This window comes from Chiloscyllium punctatum, chromosome 3 (assembly GCF_047496795.1).
Source record: "Chiloscyllium punctatum isolate Juve2018m chromosome 3, sChiPun1.3, whole genome shotgun sequence".
Taxonomy (NCBI): Eukaryota; Metazoa; Chordata; class Chondrichthyes; order Orectolobiformes; family Hemiscylliidae; genus Chiloscyllium; species Chiloscyllium punctatum.
In genome coordinates this window covers 125,368,325-125,384,179 of record NC_092741.1, presented here as the reverse complement: position 1 = coordinate 125,384,179, position 15,855 = coordinate 125,368,325, and positions in this window count along the sequence as shown.

The following is a 15,855-nucleotide window of genomic DNA, read 5'->3' as shown; positions in this document are numbered from 1 at the left end:
GATTGACAAAAAAAAACAGCAGGGATATATGTAAAACTGTGCAATTATCTGCTCCCGGGCCATGATCTTTCCCACACAGGTTCCTCCAAGGTCAGTTGTGAATTTTGCTGTTTGTTAATTTTTCTGAGATACTTGAACTCAAAACGGCAAAAGCAAAAGAAAGTATAAGTTTTACTGTGTATCAAAACACCTTGCACACAGTTACATATTTTTTGAAGTTTTGATGTATGTGGGAACAACTACTGTAAGTTGTTAAAATGAAAATGTAGGTTATAAATTCAGAAATTGCTGGAAAAGCTCAGCGGGCCTGGTGGCATCTGCGAAAAGATATCATAGTTAACGTTTCGGATCTGGTGACCCTTCCTCAGAACTTCCTAGGAGCTCTGAGGAAGGGTCAGCAGACCAGAAATGTTAACTCTGATTTCTCTTCACAGATGCTGTCAGACCTGCTGAGCTTTTCCAGCAATTTATGTTTTTATTTCTGATTTATACCATCTGCAGTTCTTTCAGGTTTTTTAAAGCTTATAAATTTCTTCCGGGAGTAGTAATATGAAGTTAGAAATTGATATTTCTTAATCAATTTACAAGCGATTATGTTAAGCTACAGTTCTTTCGTGTTATTTCTCTCCAGTTACAACATTAAAAGAAATTTGGGTAAGTACCTACAAACGCACACATATAAGCTTATGGGGTGAATTTGTTTTTGCAGAGTTACATTTTATTTTGCTCAAAAACTGCATGAATCCATGTAAAACTCTGTAAACCTATCCAGAGGGTTTGTCGGTCTGACATAGCATTGGGACAGACAGACTTCACACCCATTGTTTCAAAATCTGAGCTATCTTGAGACTGTAACTTAAAAGAAGTTCTGGGATTTACATATCAAAGATAGAAACCAGCATATCCCATTATAAAAGATGAAAGTTTTTCATCTAGGATTGTTATTACATCTCCATGACACTGGACTCCTTTGGCTGTAAATTCTGTGAGCATGATCTTAACCTGCACAACCACCTGATGAAACAGCACTCCGAAAGCTACTGCTTCCAAGTAAACCTGTTGGACTATAGCCTAGGATTGTGTGATTTTTAACTATGATTCAGAACGTTTTGGAGGAATATGGGTCAAACACAGGCAAGTGGTACTGATTTGGTTTAAGGGGATATGATTGGCCTTGACTAGTTGGACCAAAGAGTCTAATCCATGCTGTATGATTCTATGACTCTGAGACATTAAGGATGTTATAATTTATTTTCAAACTTTTTGTTTTAAAAATTGACTTTGCTGTACTTCCGAAATAGCTATAGATTACATGATGTGCAAGTTGGCCAAAAGTTCTTACATTGAATTACGGAAAGCAAAGATAGATATATCACTCTAGTGGAATTTTACACCCATTATGGTATGGGCATTTTATAAATTGACAAGACAATATAAGCAGACCTTCTTCCAAACCTGCATTGATCACAAGAGACATCAAACCACATTATGTCTGCAGAGGTGATAAAAGCCACCATCTATCACAGTGAAGACTGATATAGTATCACAGACAAAGTACAGTGATGGACACTGTATGTTGAAGATAAATGTGTAACTGTACTCACCATTTCTGTCATGGATAAGATCTTAAAGTACTTCCTACATTTAATTCACGAGAGTCACAAAGTGGTGACTCCCTGGGTCACTTCCAGACACCGTTTTTTGGCAGCACAAGCTCTCCACCATTCTGTTGCAAAGCAAGAGTGTCTTTTGTATTCCTCGCAATAAATTAATGCAAACAATATGTTGTTGTTGAAAGCATTTAAGAACAAATAATGTGTAAATTCATTAGCATTCATGTAAAATCAAAATGGAATGGGTAACCAAGAAATTCTGAAGGATATTGAAACTACATTAATTGAGTTAACTTGCTGCCCTACATGAAACATAACTTAAAGTATTAATGGTCGCCACGTTCCTAGATGGGCTAATCTCTTTAGAGAGATACAGCTGGTGTGAGTTTAACCTGTCTCAGGCTGAGGACCAGATCAAGAAGGACTGACTTTACTAAGAACTGCGAGAAGTCCAAGTGCTGTAACCTGTGTGGGAAAGAGGGGCCACCTGTACAAGGCCTGTCTAAGATAGGGGCACAGGGGGGGTGCTGCAACATACCCTCAGATGGCTGGAAGTGGCAACATGAACTGTGGACCCCCAGGGGAGAGTAGGGTGATAACCTCCATCAAAAAAAAGTGAAATGTGGCGCACCCAGAACGAGGGACAGCCTGGAGAGAGGAACCAATATGGAGGTTTAGTAACTGACCCAACCTCCATCTGAACAGACAGGAGGAGGAGGAAATAAAGGAAGTGGGGGAATGGATACTGGTGAGACACAACTGCAAAAGGAAAACACATTAAGCCCCCATGGTCCCACAGAAAAACAAAAGAGTGATGGGCACACCAGCAGCTCCTCTGACGATGAAGACATGTGGAGAGGTAGCTACCAATAAAGTAAAAGAGGTACAGTACTACAGGGGAGAAGGACAGGAGCACCCCTCAACTTGGAAACACTGGACATCACGAAAGGCCCAGTGAAGCCCAACTTCCAGTCATCAGGAACCAAGAGGTACCTACCACACCACAGCTCCAGGCAATCAGGAACAGTGGCACTCCGAATCAGGAGCTCAGCATGACATTCCTCCATTGGCCTCAGGACAGTAATTTCCTGGCTTTGTTCTCGTCCTGACAACACCGGAGTAGGGCAAGTCCTCTGGGAAGGCACAGGATGGTTCCCTCAGTGTTGAGAGTGTCCAACAATTTTTTCACACCAAGGGGAAGCAGGGACACTCCCAGTGACAAGACTGTGAGTGAACTGACATTTGGACTATAGGTAGTACTATAAACGTTCAAAACAGGTTTTAAAATTGGTAGTATTAATGTGCATAGTGTTAAATTTACTACACAATGTGTTTCCACATTGGCTCACCTGCCCAATGTCAAAGCTGACCTCCTGTTTAGTGTGATACCACAGGAGTATGGGAATACCACACCTCAACAGATGCAGGAAATGGCCAAGCTTATGGACCCACACGCCTTAAATTTGGTCGGGGGAAATGATAGCCGTTTCTCCAGCCTGGGTATTCTGATGCAAAAAGGCAACTTCACCACCTTCGTGGCCTACATGTGACTCCAGACCCACAGCAATGTAGGTGACTTTTAACTGCCATCTGGGCAATTAGGGATGGTCAATAAATGCTGGCCTAGCCAGCGATGCCCTCATCCTATGAATGAATAAAAAAAAAATTAAGGAGGTGGAGGGCGGACACCTTCTCATAGCAGATTTAATGTACAGAAACATTTCTCTGAGACTAATTAAATTGTACTCCTAGTGGTAAAAAGTGAACAGCTGGCCATTCTCTAGCAGCTCCCACTGTTGCTGGTGATATCCGGGCTGATCATTATACCAGAAAATTTCAACTGCATTATGATTGAAGATGGATGACCCAGAGAGGCTGACAGCAAACTGGATGCCATGTCCAGATTCCTGATGGAAACAGTTAAAGTTGCCTAGCTGCATAACGTCTTCAGCACATCGAAGATGGGGTGCAGGTAGATATACCTGATTTAGGCCAGATGGGTCCATCCATGTAAGGATAGATTTCCTGTTTGCATTCCCCACGTTCTCAGCCGGATCCACTGACATCAAGCTGGTGTTCTTCTCAGACCACTGCCTTCTGTTGGCCACAAGAAAATGTGGAAGCTGAACACTGAAACTGTGGGAAACTGTAAAGGGGAACATCAAGAGGTTCTTTATCGCTAAAGGTGTTCAGAAGATGAGAGAGAGAGAGAGAGATGGGGAAAACATGCAGAACCTGCTCCTGTTGCAGACGATGTCACGCAGGACTTCCAGTAAGTGGACAGCCTCTCTCTTTGCCTCGGAGGGCTCAAAGATAACCTTCTGGTCCACGGTCTACACCATGAAGCAGGATTAGACATGCTGTGTTTCTTCTTCCAACAGGTGCACATGGAGACCTCTAAGCTCAGCAGCCTGAAGAAAGAAGATTGCTCTGTAACGTCATTTCAATCTGACATACTGAGGATCAGCAAATCCTTGTATGCTCGTCTGTATGACATGAAGTCCACAGACAGTGCAGCCTCCCAGTCATTCCTGTCCTCCGTCACAGAGGTCTTAGACAACAGCATGCGGAAAAAGGTGGACCAGCCCTTTATAACTGGATAAGCTGTCCAAGGCCCTCCAGTCCTTAGACAAGAATAAAACTCTTGGAAGCGATGGCTTACCGATGAGTTATACTCAGGTCTGTGGGACTTGACTGGCCAGTATCTGGAGGTGTACAACAATATGCTTCTGCCAGGAAGCATGTACGAATCCACAAATCACCCTTGTCTACAAGTAGTATGGTGACAAGTCGGAAATTAGAAAGTAGTGACCAATTTCATTGCTTAATACAGACTATAAAATTCTGAGGACATCAGCAACTGGGGTCAGGTCTGATCTGGAATCGGTGATTCACCCTGACCAACCTTGTGCTATGCCGGGCAGGAGGATCTCTGAAAGGATACAATTCCCTACATGCATGACTGGGATTGGAAGCCTGCTTAATCAGCCTGGAACAAAAGGTTTTTGACAGGGTAATACACATCTATACGTGGGACATGCTGTCCAATGTGGGTATGGGGAGGGAGTTTGCAATTAGATCGACTGCTGTATACTGACATTGTTACTATAGTCTCAATGGGTGGAAATTGGCAAGATTTGCAATCAGATCTGGAGTCAGGCAGGGGAGCCCATTCTCTTCTGTCTTCATTGTGTATTTTATAAAGCCTTTTGCTGAGTCTAGCAGGAAAGATGCGAGCCAGAGAAGGGTCAATATTCCAGACAGTGGAGGCCTGCAGATCAAAGCCTGCCTTTATAAGCCTGCCCTCCTTATCCTATCAGAAGTAACAGCCACCATTTAACAGATGTTTAACCCATCTCCTGTCTTAAACCTTTGTGTAATATAGATAAAACAATGTAACACCATAGTCATGGAATTTTAAGATATGTAATAACTGTGTATAAACATGCAACTGTAAGAACTGTATTTTGGGATTCTATTGCCGCCTTGACCTTGTGCTACTGCACTTGTTGAATAAAGAGGCTATTTTTGCTACCCACCAATCTTGGTCATTATTTGAACACAAGTCTACATAGCTAACTGACCTAACCAACTCCCATAGAAAGTTGTACAGTACATCATAGGACAATTTACATTTTAAGACAAATCACTTCCCAATAACTAGACAGATATTTTTAATCCACTGATGTAAAATTTTCATATGCATCAGGTTCATTAACTCAGAGATAGAATTGTAAACCCACTTTAACTGGTCAAAACACCCTGCTAATTTCTGAAAAGCAATAAATGGTGTGAAATTTAAACAATGCAACTATGCCTCTGACAAGCTAATAAAATATTTCATTACTTGAGGAAAACTTATAATTTTACAACAAGTTAATACATCAGTTGTTTTTCAAGGATGCTTTTGCTGACCTCATGAGGCAGAGTATTGACATGCCTATGGCATATGGCATTATTCTGGTAAAACCATTCCAGGAAATTACATCACGAGCAGCATATGCCACTTCATTTGCCATTCCTTCCATCAGTCTCTTTCAAACCTGACATTTAGAAGGACAAAGACAGCAGATGAGACAGCCTATAAGTTTCCCTCCAAGGCATGCATCATCCCAACTCAGAACTTTATCATTGTTCCTCTATTGTCAGTGGGTAAAAATCCTGAAACTCCCTCTCTCATTGGTACTGTGGTTTATGTTCCCCTCATAACAGTGGATCAAGGCTCAGCACCGCCTTTGACAGGACAATTAAGGATGGGCAATAAATACTGCCATTTCCAGAGACACTCATGTCCTGTGAACAAATATTTTTAAAAGTACATTGATTTGCTGTGGCTTTTTATCTTGTTCCAAAGAAAATTCAAATAGTAACAATTTGCATTTATGCAGCACTTGAAAACATTGTTTAAAACATTCCAAAGCAGCTTTTTTGAGTGTTACCACACAAAATTGACACCAACCCACATAAAGAGATAGTAGGAAAAAGAAATAAAAGCTTGTTCAAGGAGCAAGTTGACAGAGAAAAGCAATTTACAGGACATACTGGAAATATGAAATAAAAACAGTAAATGCTAGAAATATTCAGCCGGTTTGGAAACATCTGTGAACAAGGAAACAAAATTTAACTTTTAAGATTGATTATGATTCTTCATAATTGTCCAAGTCAAATCCAACAAAATTTTATTTTAATCATGTATTAATGCAAACAAACATAGTTGAGGGAGCATAATAAAAACAGAAATACTGAGGTCAGTAATTTAATTGGTTTTGATGAAAGGTTGGAATACATTTTACTGCCCTACCCCCTTGCCCAGACTGTGGGACTATTCCCTCCGATAATGCCTGCAGCATGATCACTCTGTAGTTTATTGACAGGCTTCTTCTAATCAAGTTGTTAAGCCTATGCCAGTGCATATATGGGCACTTGACACCCTATCCAATGTCATGATTCTGAATTCTATCGCTGAACACCATTCCCCTGTTCAAAGATGTTGTTTGTAGCTACTGCCGAGCATTTCCAACACTTGCTGTTTTTATTTGGATTTCCAGCGTCTGCAGTATTTTGGTTTGTATAGTTAAGGAGGAACCTTGTTTACAAAGCAGAAAAAAACCCCATCTTTTTGCATACTACCATGACATTTTTCATTTACACAATAACTTGGCAAATAATTTGGAATTAATACAAAAATACCATTTTCCAGACCTTTTCTAATATTGCATTCAAGTATTATGTTTTACTCAAGTTTGCATTTGGCTTTGAACACTGAACAATCTGAACTGAGCAAAACTGACAGGAGTGATTTTAATATTCTTAATAGAGTCATAGAGATGTCCAGCACAGAAACAGACCCTTTGATCCAACTCGTCCATGCCGATTAGATATCCCAACCCAATCTAGTCCCACTTGCCAGCACCTGGCCCATATCCCTCCAAACTCTTCCTATTCATATACTCATCCAGATGCCTTTTAAATGTTGCAATTGTACTAGCCTTCACCACTTCTTGCAGCCCATACCACACATGCACCACTCTCTGTGTGAAAAGATTGCCCCTTAGGTTTCTTTTATAACTTCCCCACTCACCCTAAGCCTATGCACTCTAGTTCTGGACTCACCCACTTTGTCTATTTACCCTATCGACGTCCCTCATGATTTTATAAATCTCTATAAGGTCACCCTCAGCCTCCAACGCTCCAGAGAAAACAGCCCCTAGCCTTATGAAAGGCAGAATTTTCCACATGCGCTTTGAAACACACGTTAAGATTAAATAGAGGCAGAAGTTGACACTGTGGGGGAACTTTTATTAGCCAAACTGTTCAGACCTGTTTTGACAACTCCAGGACAGTTTAGCTTTGAACCCAGCTACCAGTGCATCAGGCAAATGCACTGCCATTTTAAGGTACCTTTGCTTCAATTTTTAAAAAACTGTTAATTAATAAATCTCTACATGATATTGCTGTATACCAACACAGAATACAACTTGAAGGGAGTTTGTCTCTGTGACCTCCACAAAGGGTAACTTGATGTAGTTCTCTCCAGTCATTTCTGAAAAATAACCTCTTCAAAGAAAGAAAAGACGGCAACGTGGGCAGAGCTTCAACCTTACCACTCTGGCATTATATTTGGATTTCAGATAGCTACCAGAAATTCAAATCAGAACAAATGTCTTCACCTGAAGTAAAAGCAGCTATGATTACTGATTTTTTATGACAAATGATGTAGCAATCCTGATGAAATTGTGCTGAGTCATGCTGACATTCAGAAATGGGAAATAGTTCATGTTAAGATTGTTAAGTTATAACATTAAATCACATCTATGCTGACTTGTATGGACTCAAGGAGCAAGACCAAATTCTACACACAAGACAAACATGGTCAACTTATTAAAAGAATTATGGTTTGTTTTGATAGGATATTTAAAAAATGAACAGAGTTGCAGGACTGTTCTATTCAAAGAAAACAGCCTCCTGGGAGGTTTACACAACAGACATATCGTTCGATCAGTTCAGAAATGCTCCGAAGAACTTAGTATTATTGTACAAACAACGTCTTTGTGAAATGTAGTAATAAGGGTGATTTTACAATGCTGTGCAAATACAGATTTCTTAAATAAAAGATATTGGAAATTCTTATTTTTTGTGCTTCTACAAGAAACAGCAACCTAGACTTGAGACCCACATTGCCAAATGGATCAGAATTCTTCCTGTTAATTAATCCTTTATCTGTTGTTTTTGTCTATTGTGTTTCTTATTTACCTAAAATAAATTTTTATGATCTTATATGTGCACTTCATGATTTCCTAGGATTTGGATTAATTTCTCCAAACCAATGGACAAATTTCAATGGAACGGACTCACTAAAGGCTGGGGGTGGTACTAGCTGTGTGTCAGTGCAGTAGTGGGCATTACAATGGTATTTTAAAACTGACACTGCATAAGAATCTCAGCCAGGTTTCTGGGCCAATTGTAGAGATCTGGTGAGGTAACAACCAATGTCTCATGAATGGAGGGATTTCTAGTTAAATGATAACAACAGTCAGAATGATAAATTCGACATCAAATCTAGAGGTTTCAGCAATTACCTGAATAGAAGTGAGATGTGGAAAGCCTGCTCAGCGCCTTACTAGTTCTTCCTTGGTGGACCTGCTGCAGGGATCTGAAAAACTGCAAGCAACCGCTGGTTCCCATAATCAAGAGGAAAAGGCCAGACATTAAAACCAAGCAATGGAAATGGAAATAGCTGAAAAATCAAACCGAAGGGGTGTAGTCCTTTGGATCTGGATGCAATACCACAAATTACTTTATAAGGACAAGAAAGATGAGAGATGTCAAATTCCAAATTCTGAATTGCCTAACCTCCAACAAAGCACTCTTCAGACCATTACACTTTGCAGCTCCACTCATTCCTTTCTATCTTGAGGCATTATTTACATTCCCACCTGTTTAGTTAATGCTCACATTAACAGTGTTCCTTTTGTCATCTCACACTCATGCCTCATTTTCACCCTTCATAAATGTTGTCATCCCTTGTACTCTGTATACACAATTTCTCACATTTATTAATCTGTCTACTCTCCTTGCACGAGAATACATCACAGAATTCCAGGAAGAGTCAGAGAACCAGATGGCCCTCCAATGACAGCCACCTCAAAACATTATGGAGGAGAACATTTTAGAGATCAGCAGAGTGATGGAGTATAAGGCCATTGATAACGGAAAGTTCGGAGACTCCCAGATACCTGGAGATAGAATTAGAAATCACAATGCCACATAATAATTACTTCTGTCACATGCTGTCAGCACTAACTGAAAGGTGAGATCCACACTGAGGTGGCATTTTCACCCTTTCCTATTGTCAGTTCAGATTTATATCTTCCATTTCCCACAGGAACTAGAACAGGAAGAGGACTAGGGAATCTGAATGGGCAGCTGTAAACTTATTAGGTTCCTTCTCAGCCTGTACCTCTCAGAAGCTGAGCAGTTATCACCCGGCAGTACTGTACTAGGGACATGTGGTGGAGTCTTTCTAGAAAAGGCAAGGTAAAGTCATCATAGTCTTTTGCGACCACAGGGCTGCTCGTTCATTAGAGATGACTGATGGCAGTTTAACCTGAAGGTCACCAGGCCTCAGACAGGTGGAAAGGTTGAGAAGGAGAGTCCTTCAAGATAAACTCAGCGGTGCAGGAATTGGATCCAGGCTTTTGGCATCACTCTGCATTGCAAACCAGCTATCCAGCCAACTGTGTTAACCAACCCCTTTTTGATATTGATCCTTTGAATCACATCTTCAACAAACCAAGACTTGCTATGCAAATGTTTTTGCAGTCACGTGAGTCAGCAAATTCAGATAGGTGTCTGATACGAGGAAAGTCAGGGCTATGGTAACCTTGATGGCCACTGGCAAACTGTGCCCACTTGCCCCTCCTAGACAGGAGGCTACAGATATTAGTAAGAACCCACTGGAAAAACATTGACCCATGAGGCACTGTTGCCTATTATTCTGAAGACAATCAATAAATAATATTTGTAATCCACAGAATGTTAGTACAAATTGATTTTGATTAACTGAAATTGATTTTCAGCAAAAAACTCTAATATTTGTAGGGGATTCCACACACAGAAAAAGTGAAAATCCAAAACATTAAAAAAAAATTGTTGGAGCTATTATGGTATTTTAGAGGCCATAATGTCTTTGACTAATTTAGTACTTTGTGGTAGAGTAGCCAAGTCAAAACTATGGACTGATTCTTACCATGTTTTAGCAAAATGCCATTTTTGCAATTTCATGGAGGTTTCTCTCCCTGAGGCCTAGTGAGTTATCTCACAAAATTGCCCCAAACTCACCTTCTTAACTTACTGCAATGTCCCCATGATGGCCCTCTTGTCTGATGCTGACCTGATTCTCCCATTCACTTTTGTTAGAAATGTGCATCATTACCTGGATATCCCAGCATGTACAGGCATCCCTGTCACTGGTGATATATTTAAAGGTGTTGGGCACCCAGTTGACTGTTGAGAGTCTGGTTTTGCCCTGCACGGTTCTACATATTCTTCATGGGCAATGCAGATAAGGGTAAATTGGTGCCCAACTTTGCAGAAAGGCATTAGGAAGTTGTGGTGGATGGGGTAGTGCAGAGGAGAGTTGTCCTCTTCCCATTGGTCTCAGTCAAAAATCACACAACACCAGGTTATAGTCCAACAGGTTTATTTGAAAATACACCTTCACTAGTTTGGCAGAGGAGGCCACACTACCAGAACCTGCCAGCCTGGTTTGAGGTCACTACCCAAGTTAGTAAAGTCTGTGGGAATTGCTAACAATGCAGGAAGATGATGAATTACCTTTTCTGCTTTCTCAGGTAACAGACATTGTTTTCTCTCTGTTATCTCACACTCACCATTACTATTACTGCACCCACACCACCCACCAAGGCTCATGGTCTATCATTCTTACAGTTAGATGCAGCATGTTAATTCACACACTCCCAGAACACCCACACTACAAAACTTCATGGCTAAATATATTAAGTCTTTGTAGCTTATTCACTTACTTGGCAAACCTCATCACTTTACTCCATGCAACAGTACTAACAGCTGTGCATCCACCTTTACATCACTTAATCTGTCCTACAATGTGTCAATCAAGGAGAAAAAGACCACAACATGGCCAGAATAACCAGGGCAGATGATGGGGTGTCAGATATGCATCTCATCACCCACAGCATCATGGCCCTTGCTGGGGGAAGACTGGGACTGCTCCTGTGGAAGTGTGCAAATCTCCATGCTCTGATAATTAAGTAAGACATATCGTTCATTATCATGCTAACATCCCATTATCTCCACTGTACATTTAATGTTAACAAGTTCCAATTTCTACCCCTTGGTTGTAATATTTTGTCTTTTGGTTCCTGCAGCCATTAGTGGCCTGTCTATGGTCTCCAGGGGCCAACCCACTGGACAAACCCTCCTCCAACCTGATGAAGAGTACAAATGCATCAGTAAGCTGACAGGAGCACAAGGGACCCTGAATCCTAGGTGCCCCTTCCTCACAAAGAAATAGATCTGTTCTATGAGGCAGTCTGTCAGAGGAGGAACCATCTGTATCCCTCCTAGCAACTTCCTCTCAGTTTACTCCAAAGGTGGCCATGCCTTTCACCTCCACCCTGTCTGCCATCCTCTGCCCTGTCAGAGTTTAAGCTGGTGGGGGGTGGGTGGGGGGGGGGGGGTGTGAGGTTGCAATTGCCTCTAGGCAGAACACACTTAGCAGGTCTGGGTCATAGTGGGAAGGATAAAAAAGAACACAATCTTACCAGGCACATAGGTAATGTCACTGGAATAGATTTTCACATTTACAGATATATTCTCTCTTTTCACCATTGTGTGTGTGTGCTGCTCACAGGTGTATTTCAGCTTCAATGAATAGGTGTCTGAATAATCATTGTGCCATTTTAAAGTTCTCAAATGCTTTGAATGTAAAGCTCCATCCTTCACAGGATTTACCCCACTTTATTCAGGTGTGGCCACAACTGTTTTCATCCTTATTGTGCACTTCTTATGTACAGGATAAGGCAAGGCCACCCCATAGAGAGTGAATTTCATGCTCCACCACTCTAGTGTTGGTAGGGACCCAACAAGTAAATATTGCAAAGGTTTCACCCTTCCCCAAATCCCCATCCAACCATTCATCTGAATTTGCATATGCCCACTTTACCAACTCGAAACCCAGGCATACCTGGAAAACAGGCAAGATCTGTTCTTGCACTGTCCCCAGTGGAAGATAGGACACTGTTTACAGTTGATGAGCTCTCCCTCCTGCAATACCCATTTCCCTTCCATGCTGTATTGCCTCCCCCTTCACTATTTTCATCCCCTCTGCATCCTGGTATCTACATCCAATCCCTATAATGAGCTTCCTTAGCCTTCTTTCTGCAGTAGTAGCCCGTTAAACCTATCTTGACTTTTAACGGACTTTCAAACTGACCGCAGTCCACTCCGCTCAGTGATCTAGACAGACAGACCGAATGATAAGTGGCCACAATCCCTGGACTTTACTGAGGACAACTCCCCTTAGAATGTGCATCATAGTTGTTTGATTGGAGCACAGGCAGCTTGCTTGCTGCATGACTCGGTGCAGGTGTGAAATTGATATTGCACAACATATCCACCCCCTTTACTGATGATTGCTGACAAGCATATTAAGCTGCCTGGCTCAGTGTTTGTACTAATCAATAAGGCAGTGCAGCAATACTTGAACCTTTAAGATCTGGCCAAGGAAGCAGAGTACCGAAAGACAAGGCAAAGCAGAATATTATGATCATTCAGGTAGTTGCTACACAAGGAGATAGTAAGAGAGCAGAGTTGCGGCCTGGTGCAGCAGTGAAGTACAGAATTTGATCAGAGCTGTGCCATGTTGGATATTAGCATCTGTAGATGAGAATGCATGCAATTTCTGGTGTATGAAGTGTGGCCCAATGTCCAACATGGAGGTCCACAGGAGCAAGCACTGAGCTAGAGTCACCAGGTACCCACTTGATTTTTATGTCAGAAATTCTAGTTTCTATCCAGCATGTGGGAGAATGTATATGTTAAATGAGGTGAGATTGATAGCAAGAATCCGATTTCAAAGGCCAGAACTTCATTGGAAAACACAACTTGCTGCTTCCGATGTTGAGAAAGGCCTCTCTTGACCTTTCAGATATTCTCCGTTACTTCTCACCATAATCCATAGGATTCACAGCTTGGAACGGTCCTCTCTTTCTGCAATAAATTCAAAATAAGTCAAAAAGTGCAACCTAACCTGCTTTAAAGAGTCTTTTTGTAAATTAACTTTTAAAAATAATTTCTTGTCTTTGTTAGGAATCATGCAAAAATACTATTATTGTGATATTTTTGCATCAGTGAAAAAAGAAAACCATGTTCAATTTCTTGCAAAACAGTGAACTTTAATGTTGACATTAGCATCGTCATGGACTAGACTATATATAATACGTATTTAGAGCAAACAAAATACACCCTGTTGAAATCTTTGAAAGAGCATTTATAACCCCACTCCAGAAATATTTAGTTCATGTAAAAACAAAAACAAACAGTCAGTTTACAGCTATTTGGACAGTAGCAATTTCTACTCCTTTCCCCAAATTCTCAAATATTTGCTGCTTATGGTAAAATTTTAACATAGACAAAGATATTACATGCATTATCACTGTCACTGGCTTACAACAGACACCTGGTATTGCAAATTGTCCACTTAGAGTTATGCCTCTGAGCTATTTCTTGTCACATCTGTCAGTACGAGAGACAAAGTACTTTAGAAAGGTAAAATTGTCAGTTTGTCAGTAATATGTATGTACCAGTTGTCATATGGAAACACAGCATAATACTGGGAGAAATATACCATTAGATGGAAATATTCTGGCAGTAAAATTACTCCCAATAACTCATATAATAACCACACTGTCAACGTATACAACAGACAAGCTCAGTGAATCAGAACAAAATACAACCTAGTTGTAAACCTATAGCTTTGGCTGTAAAAATGAACAATGTATGATTAAGCTGAGGATCAGTTTCCAGAGATTGAGGATCCTGACTGTTTGTTGTGTGGTTTTGATTTGGAAGCAATGAAAGTTTGGTGTTTAAATAGTATCATGGGATAAAATTTTAGTTATGTGTAAAACCTTGAAAAACAAAAGCCAAAAAAAAACATGCTTGTCATATACGCAACTGATAAAAGTTCCACATTATATCAGGAGGAGATGGCATCATCTCACAATATAAATAATGTATGTATATCAACTTTTTATCAAATTGTAAACTTGATTCCTTTTCAAACAAGCTGACTGACATGCCGGACTTGGTTTTGACTCAATTTTTACTTGAAGAAGACATGCATTATTATTTAATCACAAGAAAATATCCTAGACAATTTATTTTCATAAAGAAAACATTCTTAGGTAATAGGGCAGGAAGAAAATGATCCTACATTTTGTTTTTTTTAAAAGGTATAATATCATTTTAATTTTTTTAAGGCTGTGTTGATCACCAATACTACTGCTAAGGGGCACAACTGGCATGCCAAAACACAAACAGAGCTGCAGCTGCTTCACTACCATGAGTTTCATCTCCCCCATCATAAAATCAACACACTTTTGGATTCTTCTCCCTTATTTGATCAAAATCAAGGGAAATAAACTTTTAGTGGTTTAGCAACCTGTTACATTTTCTGTGATTGTGGGGTTTAATTAGGCTCTCCCATCCCCCCTCACAAGTACCTCAGATAAGCAATTCAGCAAACCTTTCTATCTAGCTTAACTGCATTTTGTTCATAAAATTCAGAAATGAAAATTCTAAGGATCGGTGCAAGTGGCAGAAATTTAAGACCCTGCCTGGCACTGATAACCTTTTAATTTTAACTGTTTGTTGAGAGTGAAGTTAAAGTCAATTTTATTCCACCCACTGTTGACTTCATCCACACATGCACAAAAGCACTCTGGCAAAGAAGGCCTTTTCATCACATTGTGTCACCACTGGGATCATCTGTGCATACAGGTAGGCCATCAGGCATCTTTTGTATTGGCATTCCATTTTTTAAAATGGACTCTTGCTATATTTTAAAATGGCTGCTATCAAACACAAGATGAACAAGTTAACTGTTTCTAGAAATTTCCATCAATTACTAGGCCAAAAATCAATTCAATACCTGCTGAGATGTGATACTCCTTAGACTGTATGAACTTTTCAGCCAAGCCAACACAAAGGAATAGTGGACAAGAAGTCTGCCTCAGCCAATTCTGAACAAAGGAGACCATCAAAACCTGACTTGGTACGGATAACTACACAATTATGTGACACAGATTGTTACCTGGTTAGTTGAGTGGCTAAGCCAGAAGCCCCAGTCGTATGACTGACACTCACTTATTTGAATCACAACTAAATGTACAATTTCTGACATCAGACTGCTTGTAATATCAGGATAAAGTGAGGACTACTGATGCTGAAGACCAGAGTTGAAAAGTGTGGCACTGGGAAAGCACAAATTTTGGTTTCTTTAAAAGCTATAATATCATGTAAATTTTTTTTTCCAGACTATGTTGATCATCAATACCACTGCTAAGGGGCACAACTGAGGAGCAGGAGAATCGATGTTTTGGGCATAAATCCTTCATCAGCCTTATGCTCAAAACGCCGACCATCCTGCTCCTTGGATGGTGCTTGACCTGCTATGTTTTTCCAGCACCAAACTTTTCGA